This window comes from Macaca nemestrina, chromosome 14 (genome assembly GCF_043159975.1).
Source record: "Macaca nemestrina isolate mMacNem1 chromosome 14, mMacNem.hap1, whole genome shotgun sequence".
Lineage (NCBI taxonomy): Eukaryota > Metazoa > Chordata > Mammalia > Primates > Cercopithecidae > Macaca > Macaca nemestrina.
In genome coordinates this window covers 27,776,099-27,795,056 of record NC_092138.1, presented here as the reverse complement: position 1 = coordinate 27,795,056, position 18,958 = coordinate 27,776,099, and the positions used below count along the sequence as shown (strand labels likewise).

Below are 18,958 nucleotides of genomic sequence, written 5' to 3'. Positions count from 1 at the left end.
GGTTATAACAAACCCATGAACTTAGGGCATCAGGACAACCTAAGGTTCCCATTCACCTTGAGAAAGTTACTTAAAATCTCTAAGTCTCAGTTCTGTCATCTAGAAAATGAGAATAATCATAACCACTTACCTATTTTCCTAACTTCATAGGGTGGTTGAATTTAAAAACTGAGAGGCTTTGGGATTAGACTGCCTGGTTCAAATCTCAGTTCTACCTTTAACTTTTCTAAGCCTATTTTCTTTATCTTTGTATTAAGAATAATTAATACCTACCTCACAGATTGTGGTGAGGTTTAAATGAAACAAGATATAAAACATACTTACAATAAGACCTGGCATATGACAATTAATTATTGCTCTATTATTCATTTATTCCTTCATTCAGCAAGTATCTATTGAGTGTCTACTACATGCCAGGTACTGTTTTAGAAACTTGTGAAACACAGATGAACAAAACAGACAAGCATTCACCCTCATGGGACTTCTAGTAGAGGAGACAGACGAGAAATATTAAGCTTAATTATAATTTTGCAGTATTTTAAAAGGCAATAATTGCTACAGAAATAAAAATGGCGCAGGTGAGGGAGTTAGGGAATCGAGAGGAGAATGTGGGTAGAGTTAACTAATGTAAATAGAAGAGTCACAACGAAGCCCATTGAGAAGGTAACCTTGTAAAGAGTTGAGGTAGCTCACTAAGAGCATATCTGGAAAGCAATGTTCAGGTAGAGGGACAGCCAGTCCAAAGCCCCATAAGTGAAAGCATGCTCAGTGTGTCCTAAGAACAGCAAGGCGGCTGCTTTAGCTATAGTGTAGTGAGCTAGGGAGAGAGTGCTAGGAAATGTACCAGAGAAATAATGGTAGGCCAGTTCATGGACAATCTTATAATTAATTAGAAGGACTTCGGATTTTTTTTTTTTTTTTTTTTTTTTTTTTTTGAGATACAGTCTTACTGTGTCGCTCAGGTTGGAGTGCAGTGGTGTGATCTCAGCTCACTGCAACTTCCACCTCCCGGGTTCAAGCAATTCTCCCTGCCTCAGCCTCCCGAGTAGCTGGGATTGCATGTGTCTGCCACCATGCCCGCTAATTTCTGTATTTTTTAGTAGAGACAGGGTTTCGCCATGTTGGTCAGACTGGTCTTGAACTCCTGACCTTAGGTGATCCATCCACCTTGGCCTCCCAAAGTGCTGGGATTGCAGGCATGAGCCACCGTGCCCAGCCAGGACTTTGGATTTTACTTTACCTCAAATGGAAAGTCATTGGAGAGTGTTCAACTTAGGAGAGAAGTGATCTGATTTAGTTTTATAAGGATTGCTCAGCTACTATGTTGAGGAAAGACTGGGGGTGGAAACAAAGCAAGGGTGAAATCAGAGAGCCCTGTTAGAGGCTACTGCACATAACCCAGGTGAAATATGATGGTAAATTTGACTATGATAGTGGATTTGACTATGATGGCACATTTGACCAACAACCATGGATTGAATTTTCTTTTTTGTTGTTTGTCTGCCAGGTTTTGGTGTCAGAATGATGCTGGCCTCATAAAATGAGTTAGGGAGGAGTCTCTTTCTATTGTTTGGAATAGTTTCAGAAGGAACGGGAACAGCTCCTCTTTGTACGTCTAGTAGAAATCAGCTGTGAATCCATCTGGTCCTGGGCTTTTTTTGGTTGGTAGGCTATTAATTACTGCCTCAATTTTAGAACTTGTTATTGGTCTACTCAGGGATTCTACTTCTTCCTGATTTAGTCTTGGGAGGGTGTATGTGTCCAGGAATTTATCCATTTCTTCTAGATTTTCTAGTTTATTTGTGTAGAGGTGTTTATAGTATTCTCTGATGGTAGTTTGTATTTCTGTAGGATCAGTTGTGATATCCCCTTTATCATTTTTTATTGCATCTATTTGATTCTTCTCTCTTTTCTTCTTTATTCGTCTGGCTAGTGATCTATCTATTTTGTTGATATTTTTTAAAAACCAGCTCCTGGATTCATTGATTTCTTGAAGGGTCTTTCATGTCTCTATCTCCTTCAGTTCTGCTGTGATCTTAGTTATTTCCTGTCTTCTAGCTTTTGAATTTGTTTCCTCTTGCTTCTCTAGTTCTTTTAATTGTGATGTTAGGGTGTAGATTTTAGATCTTTCCCGCTTTCTCCTGTGGGCATTTAGTGCTATAAATTTCCCTCTAACACTGCTTTGGTTGTGTCCCAGAGATTCTGGTACACTGTCTTTGTTCTCATTGGTTTCAAACAACATCTTTATTTCTGCCTTCATTTTGTTATTTTCCCAGTAGTCATTCAGGAGCAGGTTGTTCAGTTTCCATGTAGTTGGGCAGTTTTGAATGGGTTTCCCAATCCTGAGTCCTAATTTGATTGCCCTGTGGTCTGAGAAACTGTTATGATTTCCATTCTTTTGCATTTACTGAGGAGTGTTTTACTTCCAATTATGTGGTCAATTTTAGAATAAGTGTGATGTGTTGCTGAGAAGAATGTATATTCTGTTGATTTTGGGTGGAGAGTTCTGTAGGTATCTATTAGGTCCACTTGGTCCAGAGCTGAGTTCAAGTCCTGGATATCCCTGTTAATTTTCTGTCTCATTGATCTGTCTAATACTGACAATGGGGTGTTAAAGTCTTCCACTATTATTGTGTGTGAGTCTAAGTCTCTTTGTACATCTCTAAGAACTTGCTTTATGAATCTGGGTACTCCTGTATTGAGTACATATATATTTAGGATAGTTAGCTCTTGTTGAATTGATCCCTTTACCATTATGTAATGCCCTTCTGCCCTTCTTTGTCTGTTTTGATCATTGTTGGTTTAAATTCTGCTTTATCAGAGACTAGGATTGCAAACCTTTGCTTTTTTTTTTCTTTGCATTTGCTTGGTAAATATTCCTCCATCCTTTTATTTTGAGCCTATGTGTGTCTTTGCATGTGAGATGGGTCTCCTGAATACAGCACACTGATGAGTCTTGACTCTATCCAATTTGCCAGTCTGTGTCTTTTAATTGGGGCATTTAGCCCATTTACATTTAGGATTAATATTGTTATGTGTGAATTTGATTCTGTCATTATGATGGTAGCTGGTTATTTTGCCCATTAGTTGATGTAGTTTCTTCATAATGTCAATGGTCTTTATAATTTGGTATGTATTTGCAGTGGCTGGTACTGGTTTTTCCTTTCCATATTTAGTGCTTCCTTCAGGATCTCTTGTAGGGTAGGCCTGGTGGTAACAAAATCCCTCAGCATTTGCTTGTCTGTAAAGGATTTTATTTCTCCTTCACTTATGAAGGTTGGTTTGGCTGGATATGAAATTCTTGACTGCAAATTCTTTTCTTTAAGAATGTTGAATACTGGCCCCCACTCTCTTCTGGCTTGTAGGGTTTCTGCTGAGAGATCCACTGTTAGTCTGATAGGCTTCCCTTTCTAAGAAATCTGACCTTTCTCTGTGGCTGCCCTTAACAATTTTTCTTTCATTTCAACCTTGAAGAATCTGATGATTATGTGTCTTCATGTTGCTCGTGGAGTATCTTAGTGGTGTTTTCTGTATTTCCTGAATTTGAATGTTGGCCTGTCTTGCTAGGTTGGGGAAGTTCTCCGGGATAATATCATGAAGTGTGTTTTCCAACTTGGTTCCATTCTTCCCCTCACTTTCAGGTACACCAATCAGTCATACGTTTGGTCTTTTCACATAGTCCCATACTTCTTGGAGACTTTGTTCATTCCTTTTTTAAATTTTTTTTTCTGTAATCTTGTCTTCACGCCATATTTCAGTAAGTTGATCTTCAATTTCTGATATTCTTTCTTCTGCTTGATTTGGCTATTGATCCTTGTATATGCTTCACAAAGTTCTTGTGCTGTGTTTTTCAGCTCCATCAGGTCTTTTATGTTCTTCTTTAAACTGGTTATTGTAGTTAGCAGTTTCTGTAACCTTTTATCAAGGTTCTCAGCTTCCTTGCATTGGGTTAGAACATGCTCCTTTACCTCAGAGGAGTTTGTTATTACCTACCTTCTGAAGCCTACTTCTGCCAATTTGTCAAACTCATTCTCCATCCAGTTTTGTGCCCTTGCTGGAGAAGAGTTGTGATGATTTAGAGAAGCAGCAGCATTGTGATTTTTTGAATTTTCAGCATTTTTGTGCTGGTTTTTCCTCATCTTCATGGGTTTCTCTACCTTTGATCTTTGAGGCTGATGACCTTTGGATGGGGTTTTTGTGTAGGGGTCCTTTGTGTTGATGTTGATATTATTGTTTTCTGTCTGTTAGTTTTTCTTCTAACGGTCAGGCCCCTCTTCTGCAGGTCTGCTGCAGTTTGCTGGAGGTCCACTCCAGACCCTGTTTGCCTGGGTATCACCACTGGAGGCAGCAGAACAGCAAAGATTGCTGCCTGCTCCTTTCTCTAGAAGCTTTGTCCCGGAGGGGCACCTGCCAGATGCCAGCCAGAGCTCTCCTATAAGAGGTGTCTGTTGGCCCCTGCTGAGAGGTCTCTCCCAGTTAGGAGGCATGAGAGTCAGGGACCCACTTGAGAAAGTAGTCTGTCCCTTAGCAGAGCTTGAGCACTGTGCTGGGAGAATCCTCCCTGTCAGGATACACTGCTTTCTTCAGAGCTGGCAGGGAGGGATATTTAAGTCTGCTGAAGTTGCACCCACAGCCACCCCTTCCCCCAGGGGCTCTGTCCCAGGGAGATGGGAGTTTTATCTATAAGCTGCTACCTTTCTTTCAGAGATCCTGCCCAACGAGGAGTAATTTAGAGAGGCAGTCTGGCCAGAGCTGCTTTGCCACACTGTGGTGAGTTCTGCCCAGTCTGAACTTCCTGGTTTCCTTAGCACTGTCAGGGAAAAACTGCCTACACAAGCCTCAGTAATGGTGGATGCCCCCTCACATCAAACTCCATCATCCCAGGTCAACTTCAGACTACTGTGCTGGCATTGAGAATTTCAAGCCAGTGTTTCTTAGCTTGCTGGGTTCCGTGGGAGTGGGACCCACTGAGTGAGACCACTTGGCTCCCTGGTTCCAGTCCCCTTTCTAGGAAAGTGAACGGTTCTGTCCTGCTGGGGTTCTGGGTACCACTCAGTTGGAAATGCAAAAATCACCCGCCTTCTGCATTGGTCTTGCTGGAAGCTGCAGACCAGAGCTGTTCCTATTTGGCCATCTTGCCAGATCTCAATATACGCTTTTCATTGTTGTTGAGTTCTTACTGTTTGTATTCCTTTACTAGTTGTGTTTCTTTTTTCTTTAGCCCACAACTAACATTATGATAGTTGTATTATTTTCATAACTACCCTAGTATTTGCTTTATATTTTATTTACATTTTTTTAAATCCTAAAAAGTATTCTATATTTAGTCACATATTTCCCCATTCATCTTCATTCCTTTCTACATTTCTATGTTTATCTCTTGAATTATTTTCTTTGGTGGGAAGTGTTTTTCTTTTTCTAGAAGAATTTTCTTCTGTATCTAGCTTTTTATTTTTGTTTTGTTTCATTTTGTTTTTGGTGCATGTCTGCTGTTGATTTCTTTCAGTTTTTGTTTGGGAATGTCTTTTTCCTTTACATTTGAAGGATAGTTTTTCTGAGAATAGAATTCTAGGTGAACAATTATTTTCTTATCAGCCATTTATGTAAAGATATAATTCAACTGAATTCTGGTTTCCATCATATCTATTGAGAAGTCAGATGTCAGTCCTAAAATTTTTTTTTTTTTTGAAAGTCTACTATTTTCCTCTGGGTGCTTTTAATATTTACTCCTCATGTTTGATTTTCAGCATTTTAGTATGATATGTATTTGTCCATTTTGCATTGTTATAAAGGAATATCTGAGATGGGGTAATTTATAAAGAAAAGTGTTTTATTTGGCTCATGGTTCTGCAGGCTCTAACCGCATGGCACCAACATGAGCTCATCTTCTGGTGAAGTCTCAGGAAGATTTTACTCATAGCAGAAGGCAAAGGCAGAGCAGGCATGTCAACATGGTGAGACAGAATAAGAGGGAGGTGGGAAGTGAGGTGCTAGGCTCTTTAAACAACCAGTTCTTACATGAACTAATAGAGCAAAAACTTACTAATCATGAAGGGGATGGCACCAAGTCATTCATGAGGGATCGACTCCCATGACCCAAACAGCTCCCACTAGTCACACCTCCAACACTGGGGATCACATTTCAACATGAGATTTCAGAGGACAAATATCCAAACCATATCAACATGCATGTGTGTAGTCTTCTTTGTAGTTATTCTGCTTGGGTTTCCTTAAATTTCTTTAATCTTTGAGCCGAGATCTTTCACTAGTTTTCAAAATTTCTTCATCTTTTTCTTGTCAAATATTGCCCCGGCCTAATTCTCTCTCCTATCTTTCTGAGACTCCAATTATAGATACATTAAAAGTTCTTACTATGTATTATATATACTTCATGCTCTCTTACAAATATTTTCTTTCTTTTTGTTCTCAGTTCTTTAGTTTGGCTATTTTCTATTGGCCAATTTAAAGATTTTTTTGAATCTTTCTCAGCAATGTTCAGTATGTTATTAAACCCATTAATTGATTTTTAATTTCTGTAATTCTATTTTTCAATTCTAGAATTTCCATTTGTTCATTTTTAAATAGTAGATTTATTGAGATGGAATTTGCATTCCAAATAATTCATTTTTTAAAGTATATAATTCAATGGTTTTATATATACTCATGAAGCTGTGTGATGCCCCTATCTAATTCTAGATAGATGCCACTATCTAATTCTAGAACATATTTTTATCACCTCAAAAGAAACTCCATATCCATTAGCAGTCACTCCCATTCCCTTTCCCCATCTCTTCCCTCTTTACCCCATCCCCAGACAACTACTAATCTACTTTCTATCTATATAGATTTGCCCATCTAGACCTTTCATATAAATCAGATCATACAATATGCGGTCTTCTGTATCTGGCTTCTTTCACTAAGACAAGGTTTTCAAGGTTTATACATTTATCGATTGATGAACATTTGGATTGCTTTCATTTTTTAGCTATTATAATAATGATGCTATTTTATTTGTGAACAAGTTTTTCTGTGGACATATGTTTTCATTTTCTTTAAGGTATAAACCAGGGAGTGGAATTGTTGGATCGTATGGTAACTCTATACTTAACTATTTAATAATTGCCAGACTTTTTCAAAGTGGCTGCACCATTTTACATTCCAACTAGCAGTGTATTAGGGTTTCAGTTTCTCCATATCCTTGTCAACATTTCTAACTTTCTCTTTTTTATTATAGTCATCCCAAGTGGGAGATGGCAACTCATTTCCATTTTGTCTGATATTATTATATCCAGTTCTCTTTTGGGAACTGCATGAATGGTATATCATTTTCCAATCTTTCAGTTTCAACTTATTTGTATATTTGAATCTAAAGTGTGTCTCTTGGAGACAACATATCGTTGGATCATTTTTTCAATTCATTCTACCAATCTCTACCATTTGATCAGAGTGTTAAATCCATTTACAATTAACATAATTATTAATAAAGTAGAATTTGTGTTTGCATTTCGGCATTTGTTTTCTGTATGTGCTACATCTTCTTTTTGTTCCTTTATTCTTCTATTACTGTTTTTTATGTTAAATAGATATTTTCTAATATACCATTTTAATTCTCTTGTTCTATTTTACTATATATTTCTAAGTTATTTTCTTAGTGGTTGCCCTAGGGATTTCAATTAACACCTTTAAAAAATATTTTTACAAGTAATTTTTAAAAATGTTATCTCCCAAAGGGGGTGCACCATTTCTGGAGGTACTAAAATATCAGGTCAATGCCTGGAGTGGACAGAGTAAGCTCCTATCCCATCTCCCTGCTCCAAAAACCCATTTAATATAGTATCCTCAGATAGAGGACATATCAGATATTAAGCTTATAAGAACAGATACTACACTTGATCTTAGCCAAAACACTGAGAGGTGATCAAAACAATTGTTTTTTTTTTTTTTTTTAATTTAAGAAAGAAGTGGGGTCTCACATGTTGTCCAGGCTAGTCTCAAACTCCTGGGCTCAAGCCATTTTCTCACCTTGCCCTCCCAAAGTGCTGGGATTCAGGCATGAGCCACCACTTCTGGCCCTCAATTAACAACTTAAGATAATCTAGTTCATATTAATATTAATTTCACAGCACACAAAAACTATGCTTCATTTCCTCCTTCTATTATTCTATCACGAATATGGCACCTTTTTGTGTTATAAGCCCATTGACACAGTTTTGTAATTATTGCTTTATGCAGTTGGTTGTCTTTTAAATCAGATAGAAGATAAATAAAAATATACTTATTCTGTTCTTTATATTTACCCACACAGTTATCTTTACTGGTACTTTTTATTTCTTCATACAAATTTGAGTTACTATCTAGTACCCTTTGCTTTTAGCCTGAAGGACTTCCTTTAGTAGCTGGTGATGAATTTAGTTTTATTTATTTGAGAGTGTCATAAGTTCCCCTTTGCTTCTGAAAGGTAGATTTCCTGCATATAGAATTCTTAGTTTTCTTTCAGCACTTTTATATATGTCATCTCACTATCTTCTGGCCTTTATAGTTTCTGATGAGGAGTTAGCTGTTAATATTATTGAGGTTCTCTTGTATATAATGAGTCACTTTTGCTTTCAAGATTCTCACCTTAAAGTCAGCTGATTAGCAAAGAAAAAATTTTATTAATTAAAAAGATTCGCTCATTGTCTTTGGCTTGTAATAGTTAGATGTAATTTTTCTAGGAGTGACTCCTTGAATGTTCCTAGTTGAAGTTCTTTGACTTTCTTGAATGTACAGATTTATATTTTTTAAAATCAGGTTTGAAAAGGTTTTGGCTATTAATTTTTCAGATGTTCTTTCTTCCCCTTTCTCTTTCTTCCCTTCTGGGACTTCCACTATGCATATGTTGGTACACTTGATGGTGTCCCACAGGTCTCTGAGTCTCTGTTCATTTTTTCTTTTATCTTTTTTTCTTTATGTTCTTCAGATTGGATAATCTAATTGACCTGCCTTCAAGTTTAGTGATTCTTTCTTCTGCCAGTTCCAATCTGCTGTTGAGCCCCTCTCATGAATATTTTATTTCATTATACTTTTCAAATCCATAATTCCTACTTGGTTCTTATTTATAATTTGTAGTATTTTTAGTGATACTCTCTATGCATTGAGACATCATTCTCATACTTTATTTAGAAATGGCTTTCATTAATTCTTTAAACATATTTGTAATAATTGACTTAAAGTCTTCGCATAGTAAGTCCAATGTCTTGACTTCCTCAGGGATAACTTCTATTGACTGCTTTTTATCCTGTGTATGGGCAATAGTTTCCTATATCTTTGTGTGTCTCATACTTTTTGTTGAAAACTGGACATTTTGAATAATACAGTTTTACAGATTCTTCTTCTCCCCAGTTTCGTTTTTGGTAGTGCTGTTTGTTGTTTTTGTTGTCATTGTTGCTGTACGATTGCTTAGTGACTTTCCTGGACTAATTCCGTAGAGTCTATATTCTTTGTTGTATATGGCTCTGCTCTGCTAGATTAACAGTCAACTAATTATTGAACAGAGATTTTCCTTAAATGCCTTAAACCAACAGATCCCCCAGAATACAGCAGGTTCTGTGTTTGTGTTGGGGCATGTCTTTGTTGCTCTAGTGGGAAGTTTACAACTTTGCCTTAGCCTCCATTTCTTGCTCATGAAGAGCCTAAAGGTCAGCCAGAGGTGACAGATTAGGACTTCCTCAGTTTGTTTTTTTTTTTTTTCTGGGACTGTGTACAGCTCTTTATATTTGCATGGCCTTTCAGATTTCCAGAAATATGTTAATATGCTAGAACTTTGTAAAGCTCCCTACAGATATCCCATTTCCCCAAATTTTTTCTTTTCTTTTTGGTCAGCCTTTTGTTAGCTTCAACTGTTAATGCCACCTCAGGCAGCTGCAATGTTAAACAATTGTTTAACTGATTGTTTTTGATAAATGCCATGCGGATACAGTTGTTCACACAGAGTATGATTTACTTCAATCAGGTTAAATAAAGGCAAGCCCTGAGAATGAAGTTTTTCAGAAGCTGCTAAACAGGTTAAATAAAGCCAATTCTCTAGAGATGGGGCTTTTAGGGAGCTCCAAATCTGTTCTGTATCTTCCAGTGGCTGCTAAGTTACTGCTATTTAAAACACATAGTTATAAAGCTCTTGGCTTTCACATCTTTTGTAGAGTAGAAGAGATGGAGATGGAATTACGGCAAGAAAAAAGGTCACTGTTCTTAGCAAAATTCAGTCATTTTTCTTGGGAAAAGTACTCTTGGATTGTCAAAAGCCTTTAGTTAATTTCCAGAATTCTGAAAAAGTTGATTGTGACAGTTTTTTTGCAAGTGTTCTCACTGCTTTTATGGAAGAACAGATTTTCACAGGTCCTTACTCCGCCATTTTGAAGGCTCCATGTTCCTCCTCCTGATTTTTTTTTGCTTTTGAATAGATTTGAGTTCGTTGGTGAAATTCTCTGTCTTATCTATTTTCTTAAACACATAAATGCTCATATTATTGAATTATTAATCATAATTACAGTACTTGTGTGATAACTCCATATGTGGGCCACTTGTGGTTCTGCTTCTATCATCTGTTACCCCCACCCCCATCCCCTCTGGTCCTGTTTCTTGATAATGTCTGGTGGATTTGATTGAATAATGGACTTGTCAATGAAAAATTATAGAATCCTGGGGTGATAGTATTTCCCTCTAGAGAGAATTCAACCTATTCTCCAGTAGACAACTAGAATAGAGCAAGTCACCTCAGTCCAATCAGAACTAAGCTAACTTGAGGTAGTGTTATAGTTCTATTATGCTGGCCTACTTCTGCTTCTACCCTAAACCTAGGATATACCCTCCAAAAATATACTCTCGGATTTAACTAGGAACTCTCCTCCTTAGTATGTACTAAACTTCAGTTTGTGTCTCTTCAGCTGATAAGATTCCTGAAAATCCCACTTTGTTTTGCATTTGGCTTCTTGTCCTCTTGCTCTCCGCAATTCAGGAATTTCACAAATGCCTTAGAAGATTAACAAGTGATGGGATCACTTTTCCATACCTCCCTTTTCTCAGAAAACTTGTCCCTGAATGTCTTGTCTGCTTTGGTAGCCCTGAAATTCAGTTACTGCCCTCCCAACCCAGTGAGATCTGTTGGTTTCTCTTGCCACTTGGCCGTTGTTCTCTGAATGGCATCTAAACTGAACAGGCAGGTCCCCCAAGTGGAAAGCATCTTGAAGAATACTGAGCTCATTTCACTGACCTTTCATTTTTTCTTAGATCTTGGACCCTCATGTCTTTGCTGTTTGGAAATCTCTCTGATAACTTCAAAACAGGTGTTTTCTTAAAAAAATTATCTTTTTTTCTAATTTTTCTCAGCAGAGTATAGCTCTGCTACAAGTTACTTAACAGAGACAGAGGGGATGTCTTTGGCATTTTATTTTTCAGCATTATTTATTTAAGAACATGATTATTACACTCAAAATATACTCTTTTCTGTACTACAAGTCAACCAGTCATAGTGCTTTGAATGAGACATTTGTGTCTCTGCCCTCTTACGACATATTCTTCTGTTGATATGTTCTGACTGTTCTGCCCAAGGCCTTGCTGTATCTAAGATTACCTTATCCCATGGTGTGCTGTTCTTTGACAAGGGGTAGGAGGGGAAGAATATGCAAATTTATATTTATATGGCCTTTGGCTTTAAACTGCCTAAGAGACCATGGAATTTTCTATTTCTTTCCCTTTATAAGTCCTCATCTTGAGTAATAAATATTGGTGACATCCAACTATGTTAAAGAAAAAATTATGCAATGATACTTGTTAAAGCACAGTACGGCAGGCTTGATTCAGTATCATTCTGATAGTTATAGGGACCACTGCAATGGGATTTTGCAGTAGGGAAGAGAGATCAGGCTCAACTTTGAAAAAAGTGTGGGCAAGTGGGAATTTATAGTCAAATGGTTGGTTGAGGGTCAGTGAATGAAAAATGACTAGGAGGTAACATTAAGGGTAAGGGAGGCTCTGGCTAAACCAACCTAACAGGATTCTTGCTGAGGACAGGCATGGTGATTGGACATCACCTGGAGGATGATGAAGGAGGAGGAACCTTATATTGAGGGTGATCGGATATTGAGGGTGGGGGGTTCTTGCTAAACTAACTTATTAGGGTTCCTGCTAAAACTGGATTTTACAAGTAAGTACAAAGACAGGCCTAGGAGAAGGCTTAGGAGCCTGACTGAAGTTCAGTCAAGCAAAGACGCTTTGTCAACCATCATAGGAACAAAGTAATTTACTTGTCTTTTTTGTTCAGTTATCAAAAAAACCACTTTGACAATCACCTAAAGGTTTTTTGGAAAGTAATCTATATTATAAATGTAGTATTACTTAGATTGATGTCACTGAAATTTCTTTTCCGTGGAGGATATATTCTAAAATAAGAAAATTTTAATTACTCAACAAGTTAATAGATCTGGAGGTAGATCGGATCTTCTAGGTCAGCTAAGGTATCATATGAATTTAAAATATTAAAACACTGAATAAAACCCATTCAAGGCAGAATTAACTATTGTCTGCTTGGATCCTGAGATAGCAACAAGAAGCTTGCCTGTAATTAGATGTTCAATTTAAGCAATTATTATATTACATTTGAAAAGAAGACCTCCTATAGCCTGTATTGCTCATTTATTGCATTTAGTCTTAACAACCTTTTCTATGTCTCCTTTCCATATATAGGCAATAAAGTAACGGCAGGATACCAAAATGGCTGAACTTTCTATTCTATACATTAGTAAAGTAATAAACTCAAAGACTTGGCTAGGAGCACAGTATTTTTCTCCTTGATGACCACAGGGTATTTGTTTGGTATTGGTGGTAACAAGATTCTTTTTGAATGAATGCGGTGCACTCTGGGACTTTATGAAGATATACCTGCATTTGTCGATTGAATTCTGCCTTTTCACTTCCCATTCTTAAAGCCTGTCATCTATACTTGAAACAAACAGACAGGGAGGAAAAAGAAAGGGGAGAGGCCTACAAAGCTGTTTTACAGACAGGTACATTAGCTGGTCAGTCAGTATGGATCCATTAAATAAAAACAGAAGCTCAGAAAAGCCACACTATAAATATTTCAGTTTATTTTGTGTCTATCAGAATCAATACATCATCATATGTAGCAATTCCAAGGGAGCTATAGTTCCTGACTTACTAACTGGTGATGCAATAAACCTTTCCAAATTCTAGAGTACAGTATGGTGTGGAAAGATCAAACAATGAGCTGCCTCTGCCATTTGCTGCCTGCATAACCTGGGGAATAATTACATGACTTCTCTGAGCTTCAGTTTCCTCATATGTAAAATAAAGATAACAATCAATGACCTGCTGCTATGATTTGAATGTGTCTCCTCCAAATTTCAGTTGAAACTTAATGGCCAATGTAACAGAATTAACAGACAGGACCCTTAAGAGGTGATGATTAGGCAATGAGGGCTCCTCCCTTGCGAATGGGATTGAGGCCTTTGTAAAAGAGGTTTCATGCAGCATTCGACTGGCTTACCTTCATGCCTTCCACCATGTGAAGACATAGCATTCCACCCCTGTGGAAGATGCAGTCCTTGTTAGACAAGCAAACTTGTCGGCACATTGATCGTGGACTTACCAGCCTCCAAAACTGAGAAATAAACTGCTGTTCTTTATAAATTACCTAATCTTAGGTATTTTGCTGTAGTAGCACAGACTGACATCTGCTAATCTCATAGTGTGGCTCTGATGATTAACTGAGATTCTGTTTGTGAAAAGAATAATATGTAAGCTCCACTGAACTGAATGATATTATTATAAGCTCCACTGAATTGAATGGTATTATTATTTTTACAATTAGTGAGTCTTTTACAAATTCTGATGTTTACCTCTGGAGTATTTTCCTGGACTCATTGTTTTGTCATTTGTGCTTTTATAAAGTAGAAAATTATGACATATGAGTACAAGTAAAATGAGTTAGTAGAAATCAGAAATTCTGTTGGAACCTTAGGCCAATATTACCCAGATTACATTACATTTACCACCAGGTAGTTCAAGTGGTAAGTACATGAATATTTATCTAATTTGTTAGTAATATTCATGTACAAGAAAAATATATAACCAGTACATCAAAACCATTGTTTCACAGGTTTACAGCTAGCTGTCTATTTTCATGCTAATATGAAGTTTCCTGTTTGAATAAATGTACTAAAAAATGGAATCTATTTAAAGAAAAGCATTAAATGAATAATAGTACAAATACGGATAGGCAAAAAAATATCACAAAGGTGATAATTGTATGACTAAAGTTTGGGAAACATTTGTAGAAGAAGTCATTCTAGTAGAACAACAATAAAGACCAAAAAACCAACCAACCAACCAAATCCAGCCGCACCACCTGGCTCCTATTTAATAACATAATAATGGTATCTGTAACAGATGGATAGTGACTTGCATCGAAGTGGGATGGACTCTGTGGGATTTGACAAACTATTTCCTGCCGCCGTTTACTTGAGTAGCTCTATCCTGGCAGAAACAAAGTTTCCTGACATAGATGCTACTTACAGTAGTCCCCTCTTATCTGTGATCTTGCTCTCTGAGGGCAATAAACCATGGTCTGAAATATTAAATGGAAAATTCCAGAAATAAATAATTCAAAAGTTAAATTGAGTGCAGTTCTGAGTAGTGTTATGAAATCTCACACTGTCCGGCCCCATCCTTCTCCATCCTACCCAGCACATGAATCACCCATTTCACTAGCATCATCCACGCTGTCTATGCTCTCTGACCATGAGTCACTTAGTAGCCGTCTCCATTATCAGATGTTCTGGTACCACAGTGCTAGTGTTTGTTACCTTCATTTTACTTCCTAGTGGCCCAAAGCACAAGTGTAGTGTTCCTGGCAATTCAGATATGCCAAAGAGAAACCATGAAGTGCTTCCTTTAAGTGAAAAGGTGAAAGTTCTTGATTTGATAAGGAAAGAAAAAACAATTGTATGCTAAGTTTGCTAAGGACTACATTAACAATGAAACTTTCTGTATTAGTCTGTTCTCACTCTGCTAATAAAGACATACTTGAGACTGGATAATTTATAAAGGAAAGGAGGTTTAATGGACTCACAGTTCCACAAGGCTGGGGAAGCCTTGTAACCATGGCAGAAGATGAACGAAGTACAAAAGCATTTCTTACGTGGTGGCAAGGCAAGAGAGCTTGTGCATGGGAACTCCCATTTATTAAATGAGCAGATCTCGTGAGACTTATTCACTACCACGGTAACAGTATGGCGGGGAACGGCCCCCATGATTCAATTCTCTCCACCTGGCCCCACCCTTGACACGTGGGAATTATTAGAATTCAAGGTGAGATTTGGTTGGGGACACAGCCAAACCATATCACCTTCTATCTGTGACATTGTGAACAGGGAAAAAGAAATTTGTGCTAGTTGTGCTGTTGCATGTCAAACTGCAAAAGTTATGGCCACAATAAATGATAAGTATTTAGTGAACATGAAAAAGGCATTAAATTTGTGGGTGGAAGACATGAAAAGAAAACGTTTCAATTGATGACAAAATGTTGCAACAGAAAGCATTGAGACTATATGAAGACTTCAGCAAGGGATCCCCTGAAACAAGTGACACCAAGCCATTTACTGCAAGTAAGGGATGGTTACATAGATTCAAAAATAAGTTTGGACTGACAAATATAAAACATACTGAAGAGGTTGCATCTGCTGATGAAGAAGGTTCTGCTACCTTTCCAAAAGAGTTGAAGAAATAATTAAAAAGAAAGGATGCCATCTAAAGCAAATCTTCAAGTCTTCTGGAAGAAGATAAAACCTGCATTCATAAAAGTGCAAAGGAGGCACCAAGGCATAAAACATGGAAGGACAGATGAACTCTGGAACCACATGGCAATGCTTCAGGGCATATGATAAAGCCAAGATAGTGTACAAAGCAAAGAACCCAGTACTCTGGAAAACAAAAATTAACTGCCCATGTTCTGGCAACATAGAAAGCATGGGTGACAGCCATCTTGATTATGAAATGGTTCCACCAATGTATTATCCCAGAAATGGAAAAAAAATACTTGGAAGACAAAGAGTTGGAATTTAAAGTCCTGTTAATAAGAGACAATGCTCCTAGTCATCCTAAATCTGTCAGCTATAAAACACAAAATGAAAATGTTCAGGTTGTGTTTTTGCCTCCGAATACAACCTCATTGCTTTAGCTTTTTACCATCATTCAGTTTGTCAAGGCTACATACACCTGCCTTGTATTTGATCACATTTGATCAGCAACTGATGTAGACCCTAATCTGGATATAATCTGTTCTGGAAATCATTCACTATTACAGATGCAATAACATTCATCAAAGCTGCAACGGACAAATTAAAAACAGAAACTGCAAATGTCTGCTGGAAGAACTTATGGAGTAAAGTTGTGAATGATTTTAAAGGCTTTCTGGGGATTGATGAAGAAGTTAGGAAAATCATTCACATGGCAAGACAAGTTGGTGGAGGATTTGCCAACATACTTGATGAAGAAATGGAAGAACATATTGAAGGTTTTCAAGTATTACCAAATGAGGAATTGGAAGAACATGTTATCTACAGAGGAAGAGAAAGATGAAGAAACCAAAGCAAAACCAGCTGTGTGGGTATTACTGAAATTTGCCAAAGTGTTTCAAATTGCACAGACATCAAAGGACAAAATTATGGAACATGATCCTAGGATGGAATGCAGCATTAAAGTCACCAGTATGATCAAAGGATTACAACATTTGTGGCAACACTTTAATGAGTTAAAAAGAAAGAGACAATAACATTCTATTACAATGCTCTTCCAAAAGTTTTGGCAAAAACAAAACAAAACAAAAACCTTCAACTATTGAGGATCTCCAAACACTGACATCATCTTTTCCTGACATCCAACCATCCATGTCGTCATGGCTCATTCATCCAGGATCACTCAAATCAGATGCTCCTCCTGATGTATCCTTAGAAAGTCAATAGTAGCCTAACGCTACTTTACAATGCCTGGGTCATTCATCCCACTTTATCTCATCACGAATGCACTGTATCATCTTGCATCGGCACAAGAATGGTGAGTACTGTACAGTAAGATTTGGAGAGAGAGAGAGAGAGAAAGACCACATGCCCATAACTTTTATTATATTGTTATAATTGTTCTATTTTATTATTATTGTTGTCTATCTCTTACTGTTCCTAACTTGTAAATTAAACTTCATTATCAGTATATAGTATAGAAAAAAGCATAGTATGTATATATATGGTTTGGTACTATCCACAATTTCAGGCAACCAGTGGGGGTTGTGGAACTTGAGACTACAGTATTTATGAGACAATAAATACAAGTCTTAACGAAATTCCCACGGTGGTACTAGCCATTATAATTTTATTAACATTTATATGATACTATGCTGTCAGAATTCCTTGTAAACATTAGTTTTAGTTGACCTGGAGTTTACGGGGATTTTGTAGCCAAATGATACTAGAATATATAAGCCAAGAGTAACTATCCAGGTTAGTGAGAAAATGTCTTCAACTATTCCCTATCCATTGACTCCCCCAGTAAATAGAAGTCATTCAGTCCTCCCTCCCTGATCCTACCATTCCAGAAAAGCAACCCTGCATCATTTAACAATTTACAGAGAAAGAAACACCAGCACTTTCTTTTGTAGTACAGTTAAATATTCCAATAAAACTTCCATATTTCTGGCAAATAAATTCTCTTCCAATATGCAGCTAAAGGTAGAAGTCTTATTCATGTCCAAGAACACAAGAACTTCTTGTGTGATTGAAATATTAATAATACATTAAAATATTAAATAATGAAATTTATAAGTTTGCTTTGAGACAAAAGAATATCACAACTCTGTTTTAATGTGTTAGTTCCAGTTTATTTCAAGTCCCTGTCTTTTAAGAATTTTGATAGTTGATATTCGGACATGTAGGAATGCTATCCAGTGAGTCTGTAACTATCTGAGGAATTAGCTCCGGATTATTAAAGTCTCCTATATCCGTCAATCTTTCCATAGCTTATTTTTTATTATGTTAGTTTCTGACATTGCCAGATTCTACTTATACAGAGAAGGCTTCTGTGACAAGCTTTTTAAAAAATTGGTGGTAAAATACACATAACATACTTTAACCATTTTTAAGTGTCTAATTCAGTGGCATTGAGTCTATTCACATCATTGTGCAACCATCACCACCATCCATCTCCAGAGCTTTTTCTTCATTTCCCAAACAAACTCCATACCCATTAAACAATAACTCCTCATTTATGACAGCCTTTTAAAATGACTTAAAAGTATAATGCGTAAAGAGAAATTTTAGAGCGACAACTTCTGCAGTTGTTCTTCACAAAACATTGGTATATTTTTTCCCTGATTTTTAAGAATTCTTTTTCAGCTAATGAATGCAGCTAGCTGTTCATTCCACACAGCCTCTCCACGCAGGCCACTCAGGCTCCTTCCCTACCCTGCAAAAGAGCCACGAGACTGGAGGAACAGCTGCTTCGTAATCAAGAATTATGGATGTGGTGTGTGTCTGTGTGTCTCAACACATCACAGTTGCTGTGCAAAGAACAGATGGCACCCTGATCTCCCAATAGATCCATTGGAACCCACATTTTGAATGTTAAACAATGACCCATAGAGAGAATGTAATTTATTTGCTCCAGTTAATAATCCCTTCCACAGACTGGAATCCTTCATGTGCAAGAACATGTGAGTTGGTATGAAGCTTCAACACTGGGGCTTCCTGGCTCCCATCCAGAACTTTTGTTTGCTGAGACAGACAGCGCTTGAAGATGTAATGTGGTAAAACTTGTCAACAACAGTGCTTTTCTCTGCTTTCCAAACACATGTGAGGCAGAGTGGCTCTCCGTGAAGTTCTGATCTTTTCTGGGGAAAGTGAGTGTCATATGCAAG

At 37.3% G+C, this 18,958-nt stretch overlaps 1 protein-coding gene, 1 long non-coding RNA gene and 1 other non-coding gene across 8 annotated transcripts in view; 1 reads left to right on the top strand and 2 right to left on the bottom strand.

The window, feature by feature from the left end:
• The window catches only part of LOC105498653 (uncharacterized), a 160,745-nt gene that overhangs the window by 85,554 nt on the left and 56,233 nt on the right, over positions 1-18,958 (bottom strand). The gene's annotated exons all lie outside the window — the stretch shown is intronic.
• The window catches only part of LOC105498654 (MAM domain containing 2), a 170,497-nt gene that overhangs the window by 127,449 nt on the left and 24,090 nt on the right, over positions 1-18,958 (top strand). The gene's annotated exons all lie outside the window — the stretch shown is intronic.
• LOC112423028 (U2 spliceosomal RNA) lies at positions 7,729-7,919 on the bottom strand. Its single transcript, XR_003013474.1, has one exon. It is a non-coding gene; the product is annotated as a U2 spliceosomal RNA (small nuclear RNA).